At 37.4% G+C, this 14,350-nt stretch overlaps 1 protein-coding gene across 1 annotated transcript in view; it reads right to left on the bottom strand.

Moving 5' to 3' along the window:
• LOC111139065 (A-kinase anchoring protein 6) overlaps positions 1–14,350 on the bottom strand; it is a 364,313-nt gene that overhangs the window by 306,238 nt on the left and 43,725 nt on the right.

The raw sequence follows: 14,350 nt of genomic DNA, 5'->3' as shown, positions 1-14,350 counted from the left end.
ACTACACTCAAGAGGCTTAACATTTTCTCCCATCATTTCTCACAAATTTAAAAGCCTGCCTTTTGGAGCTAGAATCAGGGAAGTAAAACAGAAAAGAGGAAGATTAAATTTTAAAAAGGCATTTTTTTTTCCACATGCCAGATAAATCTCACTTTGTATGAACTCCATTAGTTTCCCTTAAGTCCTAGAATTTTAGTGCGTTTGAGTAAGAACATGAAGATTTTCATTTGGCATAATGTCAAGGTAGGGAGTAAAACAGTGCCCACCAACATAGGCAAGCTGTGTGCAGGAGAGACACTTGAGACTCTCATGTCCAAATCTGGAATTGAACAGTTTTATGATCTCTGTCCATCTTATAAAGAATTCCATGTAAACAACAGCCTACCTGAACTGTGAGGCAAGAAGAGGTCCCAAGTACGGTGGGGTTCCTACACAGACAGCCGAAATTTCATGTCCCTCAGCCAAGCCATCCGCTTCTGTCAGTTACTCCGCAACCCACCAACAGGTTAGAACAGGGCACAGATAGCCCAGATCTTGTAACCCAAGCAGCTTTGGTTTTAACCAGCTGTCACTGGTTAACCAGCTTTACAAACAGAGGATATAAAACACCAAATAGAACTTTCTTTCCTTAACCCAAACACTGATAGGACTTAGGCCTAACTGCCTAGAAGTTATGAACTGTGTAACTATAGTGAGGTTTCAAATCCTCAGTCCCTCAGCTCCCAGACTGCTAACTGGAATTCCAGTCCACATGTGCCCCCTGACAATTAGCAGGGTTATTTTGGGCACTGACCTAAGTTCTCAGAGAATGTAAGCTGATGGCAAAGGGGTGTCTAATGTGTCCGTTGCTTGGTTACAATAGCAAGCTCACTGGAGAGGCTTACAATCTGCTTGCAGTACTTCCTGGATATCCCACCACAGGGGCTTTTACTTTAGGGAAGGAGAAACACAGAAATGATACATCTATGTTTAATACCCACAGAGTGCTTAGGCCCATCATGAATAATGATAATTCAATAGACGCACGCAAGTGACTTGGGCAGTTTTAGAAAACAAAGGAAGTTCTGACAGGCAGTATCTAGTCACATAGGACACCACTCCACAAGAAGCCCCAGTAAAAGTAAACTAACTGCCCAGAATCTTATCAAGATTATTCATTCCTTCCACACTCGCATCGAGAAAGCTATAAATACAAAAACACTCCGAACATTTTTCATAACTATGAAAGTTGGTTCTCTCAGAAATTGATACAGACCTACTAAGGCCTTGTATTTCTAATAAACTACTCCACCTACTGGTTAATATGACTGTCTTGTAGCCACATAGCTCTTGGGAGAAATACCCAAAAAAGAAATAGTAGAAGGAAATAGCATTGTGCCTCCTTACCCACGAGTTCCTCCATGAAGCTCTGAGTATTCTGACTCCCAGAGGCTACGTGGGATAAATTCACAAAACTTTCAACTTCCTCATCAGCACCCTTCTCATCATTTCCACAAGAGTCAGGACTAAAGGAGAGATGGGGCTTGAATTCCCAGGAGGAGGGTGGATAAAAATTGGATAAAAGAAAGAATTTATTTCCTGGGTTGGAGCTCTGCTTAGAATCACTTATAGACAGAATTAGCCGAACTTCATTCTGAGAGAAGCTTAAGTAAAAGGGTTGATAAATCTAAGAGGAAAGCCTGAGAGCCCTGGAGGTAACCCCTGAGCCAGAGTCTCCCCCAAGAGAGCACCACATCAGATGAAGTCTGCGAGTCTCCCCTCTTGCCTTCGCTACTGCTCTCTCAAATTCTTGAAAATCGGCTCAGGGGTTACCTCCAGGGCTCTCAGGATTCTCCTTAGCTGGCTTAATGTCCCCTCCTCAATGCTCCCAGGCTCTGCTACCACCTCATATCTGAATGGTCTTGTTCTTTCCTTCCTGGGTCCCCAAACAGGCGGATGTTGTCTCAGGTACAACTTTCCACAGCTGGCTTAAAACAGCACTGGGACCTGAACAGGGTCGGTGAATGCTTGCTTAATAAATGAGTCCTAGGATGTTAAAGAATCACTGGAGTGCCCGGGGCCTGCTTCTGGGTTCAACAAACTCCTCCTGCTCTACTCCCTCTCTCCTGAGATACTGTTAAGTCACAGTGACCAAGAGTTCAGATTTGGCACGATGGACATGATGCAGACTTCTTCATTATAAAACTTCATGACTGTCTGAGGAGAAAGCAAACGAATGAATAACTGCATTTCAAATCCTTGGTAAGATGTACTTAGAGACCATTGCCATCTCCAAACTAAGGCCAGGCCTGCTGGAGTCAGTCAGCTCCAATGGTAAGTAAGAACCCCCCTCCCAAAACCAAAAGGCTTTCACACAGTTCCCTCTCAGACATGCAATTACTCTATTTCTCTAACACCCCAGATCCCCTTCCTTGAAGCTGAGGTTCTTTCATTTATGATGATAATATAAAAAGGGAAGACACATCCAGTAGTCAAAGCCAACTCACAATGTGGATGAATCACAGACGATAGCTACAAACCGGTGACAGTTAACCTTCAAATTCTTCAAACATCTTTCAGAATAAGGGAAAAAAGCATATTTTCTACTAGAATGGATGAAACTATTTGGACCACTAGATTATGTCTTGGGAGTTAGTTTTTTCACTACTGGTTTTTAATCTAGAATTTAATAATATAAACTATGGCATTTTTTTTTTTTAAGAGAGAGAGAGATAATCCTAGTTCTTGGTCAGTTATATCCTAACAGAAAAAAAAAAGAGAGAGAGAGAGAGAGAGAGAGAGAGAAATATGTACTTCACAGGATCCTATTTTTAATTCTCATTTAAATAGCTGCAAGCTCTTGCCAGCACAAAAGAAGAAAGATGATAAATCAAGATTTTCTGACCAGAACCAAGCATTAACATCAGTCTGGAAAGCTATGTTTATGTGAGAATTTACATATTCTTCAGAGAATTTAAGAAGAGTTTAAATTTTCCATAAGCCTGCCATACACCAAAAGTTTATACGTATAAATGTGTACATGTATATATACATGCGTTGGTAAATCTCTGATGCCTTCAGACTGGTTCTTGTACATGCAAACAAGAATATAGGAATAGAAGCATTTCACAAAGTAGGCTGTAAGAGGGATTCTTCTAAGATTCCTATAAGGGAAATGCATTTTGTTAATGGCTCTCACTATGAAATATATTCATTCATTCAAATACAAATTAATGTGTTGTTAAATATCCATTATGTATTAACCTCTGTCCTCAGCTCTTGGAATTTTAAAAATTAAAAACAAACAAACAAAAAGAAACCCATCACCCCTGTTCTCAAGGATCTTAGAATCCAGACTGATAATAATAAATAGATAATCACAATGTCATTTGAGAACCCACCTTCAGAGGGTATCATGAGAATAGGAAGGAAAGGAGGGGTACCTCATTCAGAATAAGAAAGCTAGTAAGAGAGGGGCGGCAAAGCCAAATTCTAAAGAACAAGTAAAAGAGAAGCAGACCTGGATTGGGGGAAAGCATTCCAGGAAGAAAAAGCATCCCTGTGGGAAGGCCTGGAAGCAGGAGAGTATGAAGAGGTTTTGATGAGGGAGCTGAAAACACCTCCACAGGAGAAGAACCCAGCATGTGCCGGAGAGAGGCAAGAAACGGAACCAGAAAACAAGATAACTCATCATACTTCAAGCCAGCCTAGAGGAAGGGACGTCTAGAATCACAGTTTACGGTATACCTTAATCCTGAGGGGCTTCTGTGGGCCTTCAGTGGTAGAGGACTGAAAGGAAAACAACTGAATTAAGTCATGATTTAGTTTCCCATTTGAGTCATGAATCCATGCAGATAAAATCAATTGTTGTCACAAAAAAAATACGTAATGGTTGTTCGATATTACTCTCTATATAGTATTCACAATGGAAATATAGATGTTATTTAAAAATAAGCTTTATTTTTAAAGGCAAACATAACACATCTTAAGGCAATGATTCAGAATCACAAAGTCGTTGGAGTTGGAAATCTGGTTCAACTTCCTCTTATGTAGAGGAGGAAGCGTAAATGCAGACAGCTTGTCATTTGCTCCAGTCATGTGCTAGCAAGGGACAGCCCCTGTTCAAGGACAGAGGTCTCTGAGTATCCCATAGCCCACAGTGCCTGCCTTTGGCATTGGCTGGTGGGAGAGGAGGGGTCCTTATATCTATAATATATACAATTTTATCGTATGGGCTAGAGGGAGCTACTGTTGGGTTTTAAGCAGACTAGCAAAAGCTTGGGTGAAATTCATATTTTAGAAGGATCATTCCTTGTTTTGATAGGAGTGGGAATAACTCAGAAAAAGAATGATGATAGTTGGGCCTACACAAAGGCAGTGGGGAAGGAAAAGAGTGAACATATTGTAGAAATAACGGGGATATAACAAACATGATTTGGTAACCAGATGGATGTGGTGGGTGAAGAAACAGAGATGCTGAGCTTGAGCAATGCCTTATTTCCAGGTGTGGGTAACTGAGTAATCCTGGAGGAGGTGTACAGTGGGAAGCCCCTGAAGTGTGTGTGTGGAAAAAGGAGATGCCACTTAGCCTTGAGATAAGCAGAATTAACCTGAGATCCCTGGAGTGACAGATGTCACAACCAGATCACCTGCATATCCCATGGGGGTGCTAAATGACATTCTTGGTATTTGAGGTAGTTTGTGCTACCTTTATTGGTCCCTGAGGCCTGAACCTAAATTATAATCCCTGATGCTACTACTATACTTTAATAGTACTTCAAATTTCTATTTTTTATCATTTCTTGATTTCCATTTCTGGTTATGGCAAATGACCCTATGCCAAAAAAAAAAAAAAAAAAAAAAAAAAAAAAACCATGTCACTGAGAACAACTAGACACACAACAAAAAAGAATCCATTTGAAGGCATTAGAGATTTATGAAGGCAGCCAGGATCTGAGAGCCTGACATCCCACAGAAAACGGAAATTCAGAGCGGTGGTGATCGTTGGTACCATTTTCCCCCTCAAGGCCTTTGCAGATTTGTAAGGGAGCTAAGAAGTTGAAAAGTTGAGCTGGACTTTAGCAGCTTTCAGTGCTGGAGAGACAAAAACCAGAGCTCAGAATCTACCAGGGAAAGGAGCACTGGTAAAAATCCAGTCTTCCAGGGAGAACTCTAGGAGACCACTCCAGAGGAGTACAGGTAAACCAGAAATAGACCAGTCCTCCCAAATGAAGAAAGCAATACATTAAAAAGGATAATAATCGTGACAAGTTGGATTTACCCCAGGACAGCAACGTTGGTTTAAAGTTTGAAAAAGGAATTTTTAAAAAATCATATGATGATCTCAATACATTCAGAATAAAAGCATATTCACAACAATTTAAAAACATGAAAAAAGAAATGTTTACTGATAGGAATATAGGTAGACTTGAACTTGAAATATACTATATTCTGGGATATGAAGACTCAAGATTATGAAAATATAAGTTCTCCCTAAATTCTTCTCTAAATACAAGAAAAACGCTAATAAAAAAAAAACTAACAGAACTTTATTTAGTACTAAACAAGTTGATTATAAAATTTAAGTGGAAAAATAAGCAACAAAGGCAGAAAATTTTGCAAATATCATCATTTTCAGAACTTTTCTTTTAGTTGAGGGTAGATATAAAACCAATGGAATAACTAATGAAACATATTATAAAATTATATAAAGCAATGTGATACTTATATATGAATAAATAGAAAATGGAATAGAATATAAAGTTTGAAATAGAAATGTGATGGAATTGGCAAGAGCAAAAATTTGTTCAACAGATATTTAGACACTAAGGTAATCTTTGACTTAAAAAAAAATTTATATGCCCATGTTTTTAAGATATACATCAGGATAAATTCTCAAAGAAAAAAGATTTAAAGTGTAAAAAATCAAAACTTAAAAGTATTAAAGGAAAATGCATAAGAAAAATATTTATAATTTCAAAGTGAGCAAGACTAAAGCATAACACAAAACCTATAGAGAAAATATTGATAAACTCTACTGCAAAAAATATTATACTTTTCTATGAAAAAAAATCATAAACAAAGTTAAAAATATAAAAGGCAGACTTAAAAAGTATTCACAAATATTTACATTATTTTCTGTAAGTTAACACATAAAAGAGAAATGATCTCAGCAAAGTTTATTAGAAATGTATTAGTAAAGATTATACAAAAGGGAATATAATTGTCTTTTTTTTTCTCTATCAAATGTCGTTTTTATTCAACTGATAAGCACTTTTCTACAGTTGTACCTGTGGAACATCACATGGCAAAAACAGGAGTTCTTTTCTCTAGACCGTTCTTTTTCTTTTTTAAACCTTATTAAAAATGAGATTGGTCCTAAAAATATAAAAGGAAGGAAATTTAAATTCACAAAAAACTGTACATTATCAAAAAGTCACTGAAACACCACATTTGGTTATATAAGAAGTCAAGTCCCTTTTGTTGTAAAAGGCACATTGAAACTTGTTGGTGTTGATGGTGCAGTTTCTTCCTGTTACCAGACCAATGGAGGGAGGGGAAACAAAGGGGCAGGGAGTGGGTTTTATTATTTTCCAACCTGCCTCTCCTACTGAATACTCTTCATTTGTCAAGGAGAGAAAATCCACCTAGTTCAAGGGGTAGTGAAGATGAGGAAAGAAACATGAGAAACAGCCCCCTTGATCATGTTCTCCTCACAGCCTCCTTTCAACCACAACTTTTCAAACTGAGGCTCAACCACAACTTCTTCAAACTGAAGCTAGGATTCCACCCCACCTTAAGAGAGCCTGGTGCCTAGGGAAAGAGACAGACCCAGGAGAGGAACACAAAGCAGGAACATGGAGATTTCACTCTCCCATCCACCTCAACTCCAACAACAAAATTAATCTAGTACATTTTATACCAGGGGAAATCTGCCATCGGTAAAAGAGCCCCCAACTGTAACAGTTCCAAATGTTTGATTAACACAGCTTTGTTACAGTGCTGTTCTTCAGATAAAATTTAAAGTCATTTGCAATATTGTTCAATGCACCTCTTAAAAGCAAAAACAAAAAGCAGCAACAAAAACCTCAAAATGTCAAATAAAATTAAAAGTTTTAAGGTTTATGTGACAGAAAAGGCAACTTTAGAAATAGGCCATGGTGGGGGGGGCAGGGCATAAAAAAATAAGAAAGGGGCTGCCCCACTTTCTCATTCCCCATACTACCCCAAGCCCCTTCCATAGCTATCCAGTGCTGCCAGAAGTATAAGGAATGGTCCAGCTCACCTGGAACCTCCTCCCCCACTAATGGAACATTTCTTGGATGACTCAGCTCTCCACTTGGGCCAGCCAGCAGCCATATCCCCAGTGCAAGTACTCATAATTCAACCTCACTCAAAATAAAAGAATTGAAAATTAAAACTACATTGAAATGCCATTTTCATTTATCAGATTAGCAAGAACAAAGCACTAGTGAGTATTTGTATTGAAAGAGGAATACTCATATCTTGTTGGTGAGAATGTAAATTAGCACAAGATTTATGGAAGACAATTTGGCAATATCTATCAAAATTATCCATATAAGTCATACAACCTTTGAGCAGCAAACTACGATTTTAAGAACTCTTTTCTTGCAGGTATACTCACACACTAGAAGACAACATGACAAAACTATTCATTGCAGTACTGGAAATAACATAAATGTCCATTAATAGAGGACTGATAAAATAAATGATGTTATATGTATAGTGGAAAACTATGCAGTTAAAAAAGAATAAGACAGCTCTTAATATTCTGATATGGAATGTTCTCCAAGAGACATTATTAAATGAAAAAAACCAACAATATGCAATGCACTTATATAAAGTTTGCAACATCTGCATGAAAAAGAAAAATGAATAATTATTCATCCATAAATAGAACCTGGGTGTATTTTCTGTGGCAAGTACTTTTCTAGGCCTTGGTGATACACCAGAGAACAAAACAGAAAAAGACAGATAAGTAAATAAAATACAGCATTTGTGAGATAGTAGTAGGTGCTATGAAGTAATCAAAGAGCAGAAAAGGGGGACCAAAGAGCACCAGGGTGATGGTGGGAGGCTGCTTTATACAGAGCGGTCAAGAAAGAATCTCTGATTAAAGTGATATTTGAGGGGTGCCTGGGTGGCTCAGTGGGTTAAAGCCACTGCCTTCTGCTCAGGTCATGATCTCAGGGGTCCTGGGATCGAGCCTGCATCAGGCTCTCTGCTCAGGGGGAGCCTGCTTCCTCCTCTCTCTGCCTGCCTCTCTGCCTATTTGTGATCTCTATCTGTCAAATAAATAAGTAAAATCTTTAAAAAAAAAAAAAGTGATATTTGAACAGAGATTTCAAGGACATGATGACTGAGACAGGAGGGTATCTGGGGGAAGTGCTCCCCAGAAAGTCCAAAGAGTCAGTGCAAAATCTCGGAGTAGGAGTATGCTTAGCGTACTTGGGGAACCACTAAATAGAAATGGAGAAAGGAGAGGTGTAGGAGATGTAGCCAGAAAAGTTGGCAGTGGGAGAAGGAGGGACACAGAGAGCCACTGGAAGACTTCAGGCTTTTATTCTGAGATGGAAAACCACGGAGGATGTCACTGTGGCTTCCTGGGACTCTAGAGTGGAGATTCATGTGCAGGAAGTTTCTTGGGGAGTGCTCTTGGGATGAACTGTTGAGGAAGAGGAAGGACACAAGCAGGGTTGGGGAAAGTGGAGCTACAGTGCACTTTCAAAGAAGGCCTCAGTCTACCTCAAGCGAATTCTGAAATGGAGACAGCTCTTCAGATTGCCCCAAGTTAGAATAAGGAAGCCAAAGCATTATAGCCCCACAACAAGTTCCTAAATAGACCCTAAAAAGCTAGATTGCTGTGAGCTCATCAAAGAGTGGGAGAAGAGGAACTGGAAACCATAATCAGAGACAATTTTCTAAGGATTACTGTGGCAAGGTAAGCAAAGATATGAGGTGGTAGCTGGAAGGGAGTGTGCAAGTCGAGGAAGAGTTCTTCTTCTCTCAGACTGGGAGGTTGTACAGCTTGTTTGTGTACGGGAGGGAATAATGAGGCGTGTATTTTTTCTGGGAGGATTTATGTGAAATTGATAGCAATGACTTCCTCTGAAGAGGGGAACTGTGAGGTAAGAGAATAAGGGCAGGAGAGAGACATCTTTTTTAGTGTTTCCCATTTTCTATCTTTGCATGCATTCTCTAATCACCATCGACCAATAAAGTAGAACAAATAAAGCAGATTTTTAGAATACTGAAACAGAAAGAGATCCTAAAATGCAATGTGAAGTAACAGAGTTGGTTAAATAACAGTAACCAAGATGTTTTTAAAATTACATAAATATGAATGTAAATACACACTAAAACACCAGAAGAATATATGTCAAATTGTCAACAGGGGTAATCTCTAAGAATATAAAAGGAGAATTCTCCTTTGTTGTCTGTTTTTTTTTTTTAAATAACAATCTTGTATATCAGAAAGATATACATTTCATATTTTAAAAGTATTTTTCCTCTACATGAAACTACAAATATGAATTAATTCTCATTGTGTTAAAGCAACCAGGAAACCACCTAAATACTTTCCTGGGCTAGTGGGATCTTCAAGGATAAGCAGATGAAGGTGGGGGCTGGAGAAGAAGAGTCAGGCCTGGGCTGATCAAGTAAAAGAGTATTGAACGCTGGCTCCGAGAGCATGTCTTACACTGCTTTACGTATCAAACCCTACCTACTATTATTGACAGACACCCAGATTCCAACAAATGGTAAACAAAAATAGATTTTTAAAAATTTTTGGGCTCCACATTGGTTTATACTAAATCACAAAACCGTTTCTTCCTTCCTTCAAAATAGCTATGTGAGTCACTTTACACAAATAAGAACAAATCATGGAAAGAAATCCAACATCAGAAAGCATGACTGACTATGAATGGACACCTTGACTATGAATAGGATGCAAAGGTTTAAGAGTAAAGCCCTTTGAATACTGCATATTGTGTTATTATTTCAATCATAAATATTGTGTTATTATTTCAATCATAAGATGTCAGGGCTTAACACAGATCTTCCATTAATGCAAGAGCCACATAAGAGAATTCACTATTTAGGTCAATTGTGAACTTCTTCATCTTCAAGGATGACTCCAACATTCTCTTACTTTGCAGCTATGATTTTTTTCACTCAACCTGGAAGAATATAGTTCAACTTCTCTTTCTTCTAAATATCTAACAGAGTAGCCATTATTTCTCTCTCAACCAAGCAGCTGCCTATCATTTGTTTGAATTAAGAAATGCAAATTTATCCACAATGCACTCCTCAAAGAAAGACTATTAAGAGACAAACTCTGGGTAGCCTGGGTGACTCAGTCTGTTAAGTGTCTGCCTTTGGCTCAGGTCATGATCCCCTGTCCTGGGATCTAGCCTCACATCAGGCTTCCTGCTCAGCAGAGAGCCTGCTTACCCCTCTGCCTCTGCTGCTCTCCCTGCTTGTGCTCTCTCTCTCTCTCTCTCTGTCAAATAAATAAAATCTTTAGAAGGGAGAGAGAGATAAATTCCAACACTAAGCTCCAATTCTCTTACATTTGCAGAAAGACTGTTTTTTCCTCTCACAGTTCAAGGAACCCTGCAAATCCCAAATTGGCCTCACAAGGCATAAACCATCACAATTCCAGCATAAAGTAGGTAAAGAACTCTATAAACCTCTTAGCTATTAACTTACTAGAGATTTCTTAAGCACAAGAATTGTGAGAAAAGATAAAATATATGAGCCCATCTATATAATACAGAAAAATGTTTAGGATACAATATTAAGTTAAAGGAACAATGCATACCTTGATTACCTTGAAACCAAAACCAGACAAGGATACCAGAAGAAAAGAAAATTATAGGCCAATATCCCCGATAAACATAGATGTAACAACCCTCAACAAAGTATTAGCAAACCAAATTCAACCATACATTAAAAGGATCATATACCATGATCAATTGAGACTTATTCCAGGGATGCAAGATGGTTCAACATCTGTCAATCAATCAATGTGATGCATCACATTAACAAAATGAAATACAAAAATCATCTCAATAGATGCAAAAAAATCATTTGACAAAATTCAACATCCATTCATGATAAAAACGAAACAAATGGGTACAGAAGGAATGTATCTCAACATAATAAAGGCCATGTATGACAAGCCCAGAGCTAACATCATACTTAATGGTAAAAAGCTAGAAACTTTTCCTCTAAAATCAGGAATAAGACAAATGTCCACCCTCACCACTTTTATTCAGCATAGTATTGTAAGTCCTAGCCAGAGCAATTAGTCAAGAGAAAGAAATAAAAGACATCCAAACTGGACAGGAAGAAGAAAAATGGTCACAATTTTCAGATGACAAATATAAAAAGCCTTATCTATTAAAAAACTGTTAGAACTAATAAACAAATTCAATAACATTTCAGGATACAAAATCAATACACAAAAATCTGTTGTATCTCCATACACTAATAATAAATTATCACAAAGAGAAATTAAGGAAACAATCTCATTTACAATAACATTATAAAGAATAAAATAGTTAGGAATAAATTTAACCAAAGAAGGAAAAGACCTGTATGTTGAAATCTCTAAGACATTAATGAAAGAAATTAAAGACACAAAGAAAGGGAAAGATACTCCATGCTCATGAATTAGAATTATTAATATTATTACAATGCACATAATACCTAAAACAATATACATTCAATGTAATCCCTATCAAAATTGTAATTGCATTTTTCACAGAAATAGGATAAAAATCTTAAAATTTATATGGCACCATAAAAGACTACAAGTAGCCAAGGCAATATTAAGAAAGAACAAAGCTGGGCGCCTGGGTGGCTCAGTGGGTTAAGCCTCTGCCTTCAGCTCAGGTCATGATCTCAGGGTCCTGGGATTGAGCCCCCCTGCATCGGGCTCTCTGCACAGCAGGGAGCCTGATTCCCTACCCCCCCCCCCCCCCCCCCGTCTGCCTGCCTCTCTGCCTACTTGTGATCTCTGTCAAATAACTAAAATCTTTAAAAAAAAAAAAAAGAAAGAAAGAAAGAACAAAACTAGAGGCCTCATGCTCCCTCATTTCAAATACCTATACCTATAAAAGCCATAGTAAATAAAACAGTATGGTTTTGGCATTAAAAACAGACATAAAGATCAATGAAAGAGAATAGAGGACCCAGAAATAACTAAATATATAGTCAAATAATTTACAACAAAGGTGCTAAGAATGTACAATGGGGAAATAACAGTCTCTTCAATAAATGGTGTTTGGAAAATTGAACAGCCACATGCAAAACAACAAAACTGGACCAGTACCCTACACCATACACAAAAATTAGTTCAAAATGGATTAAACGACTTGAATATAAGACCTGACACCATAATACACCTAGAAGAGATCATAAGTGGTAAGTTCCTTGACACAGATTCTGGTGATGACTTTTTTTTTTTAAACCGACACCAAAAGGAAAAATAACAAAAGCAAAACTAAACAAATGAGATTACACCAAACTAAAAAGCTTCCGCACAGCAGAGAAAACTATCACCAAAATGAAAAGGCCACCCACTGAATGGGAGACTATGTTTGCAAGTTATATATCTGATAAGAGGCTACTATTCAAAACAAGTAAAGAATAATAGCAAAAACAAAAAAAAATTTTTTAAAAAGGAGCAGAAGATTTGAATAGACATTTTTCCAAAGAAGACAAACAGATGGCCAACACATATATACCCTACATCATTAACCATCACAGAAATGCAAATCAAAACCATAATGAAATATTGCCTCACACCTATCAGATTAGCTATTAACAAAAAGAAATAACAAGTGCTGGTTAGGATGTGGAGAAAAAAAGAACCCTATGCACTGTTAGTAGAAATGTAAATTTTTGCAGTGACTGTGGAAAACAGTATGGAGGTTCTTTAAAAAATTAAAAATAAAACCATGTGATACAGCAATTCCACTTCCAGGCATTTATCCAAGGAAAATAAAGACACTAATTCAAAAAGACATATGCAGCCTCATGTTCACTTCAACATTATTTACAATAACCAACACATGGAAACAACCTAAGTTTCCATCAATATATGAATAAAGAAATCGTGGTATATATACGTATACACACACCAACACACACACACATACACACACACACACACATATACACCACAAAGTATTATTCAACTATGAAAAAGAATGAAATCTTGCCATTTGTAACAATATGGATGGACTTCAAGGGCATTATGCTAAGTGCAATTAAATTAGACATAGCAACACAAATCTTATATGATCTCTCTTATATGTGGAATCATATATCTACATATGTATATCTACATATACAAATAAAAATATATACACAGAATTCCTTCTCAAGATTATATATATACTATATATATAATATATATACATATATATGTATATATAATATAACTAAGCTCATAGTTGCAGAGAATAGATGGGTGGTTGCCAGAGGCAGGGGGTGGGGGGATGGATGAACTTTTTCTGTTATTTTCTTTTTAGTTTAAATAAATTGAATTTTTAAAAAAGAAACAGTATAGGGCTACCTGGGTGGCTCAGTTGGTTAAGCATCAACTCTTGGTTTTGGCACAGGTCATGATCTCAGGGTCATGAGATCAAGCTCCGTGCCTGCTATGCACTCAGCATGGAGTCTGCTTGAGATTCTCTCTCTGCCTCTGCCCCTCCCCGCTCTCTAAAATAAATAAGTAAATATTTAAAACAAAAGAAACAGTATAAAATTGTGATGGAGTCTGAGTCTGATTTTTTATACATGTAAATAGAAACTGGAAAAAGGAAATACATCAAAAATGGTAATAATGCCTGTCTCTAGTGGGCCACAGATTATTTTTATCTGACTATAAGACTATATATCATCCATATAATTTGGGGGGAAATAATGGAAGTTATTTGTAAAAGCAATTGTATGCAATGCTAAAAGTCAATGAAAAGAAGAAGTAGGTGTTTACCTAGTGTAAGCCACATGTTTCTAAGTCTAAACCAGATGGAATTCCTTCTCAGAAAGCAACCTCCCCATATCCCTGGGGGGTCCTTTAACATGTCAAATTCTCATAGAAATAGGATTGGGCAGCTCCATTCTACTTTCTCCTTTCCTCCCAATACATTTCCTTCAGCCTTCTCTAATTTGAGACTAGCTCCTTCCTCCTAGAAATTAATTTTATTTTGAGCCAAGGAGAACAACACAGAAGAAATCAGGAACTCTTGTGGTGAATGGTGAATTCTATTATACCAAGGAGGCTTACTGATGCTTCTCTTCTATTCCCTACCTTAATCCAACCATTCTCTCTCCC

The sequence above is a fragment of the Enhydra lutris genome, unplaced genomic scaffold (assembly GCF_002288905.1).
Source record: "Enhydra lutris kenyoni isolate GAN:26980312 unplaced genomic scaffold, ASM228890v2 scaffoldscaffold4, whole genome shotgun sequence".
NCBI classification, from domain to species: domain Eukaryota; kingdom Metazoa; phylum Chordata; class Mammalia; order Carnivora; family Mustelidae; genus Enhydra; species Enhydra lutris.
Note: the sequence above shows the minus strand (reverse complement) of the source record. Positions and strands in the feature narration are given on the sequence as shown.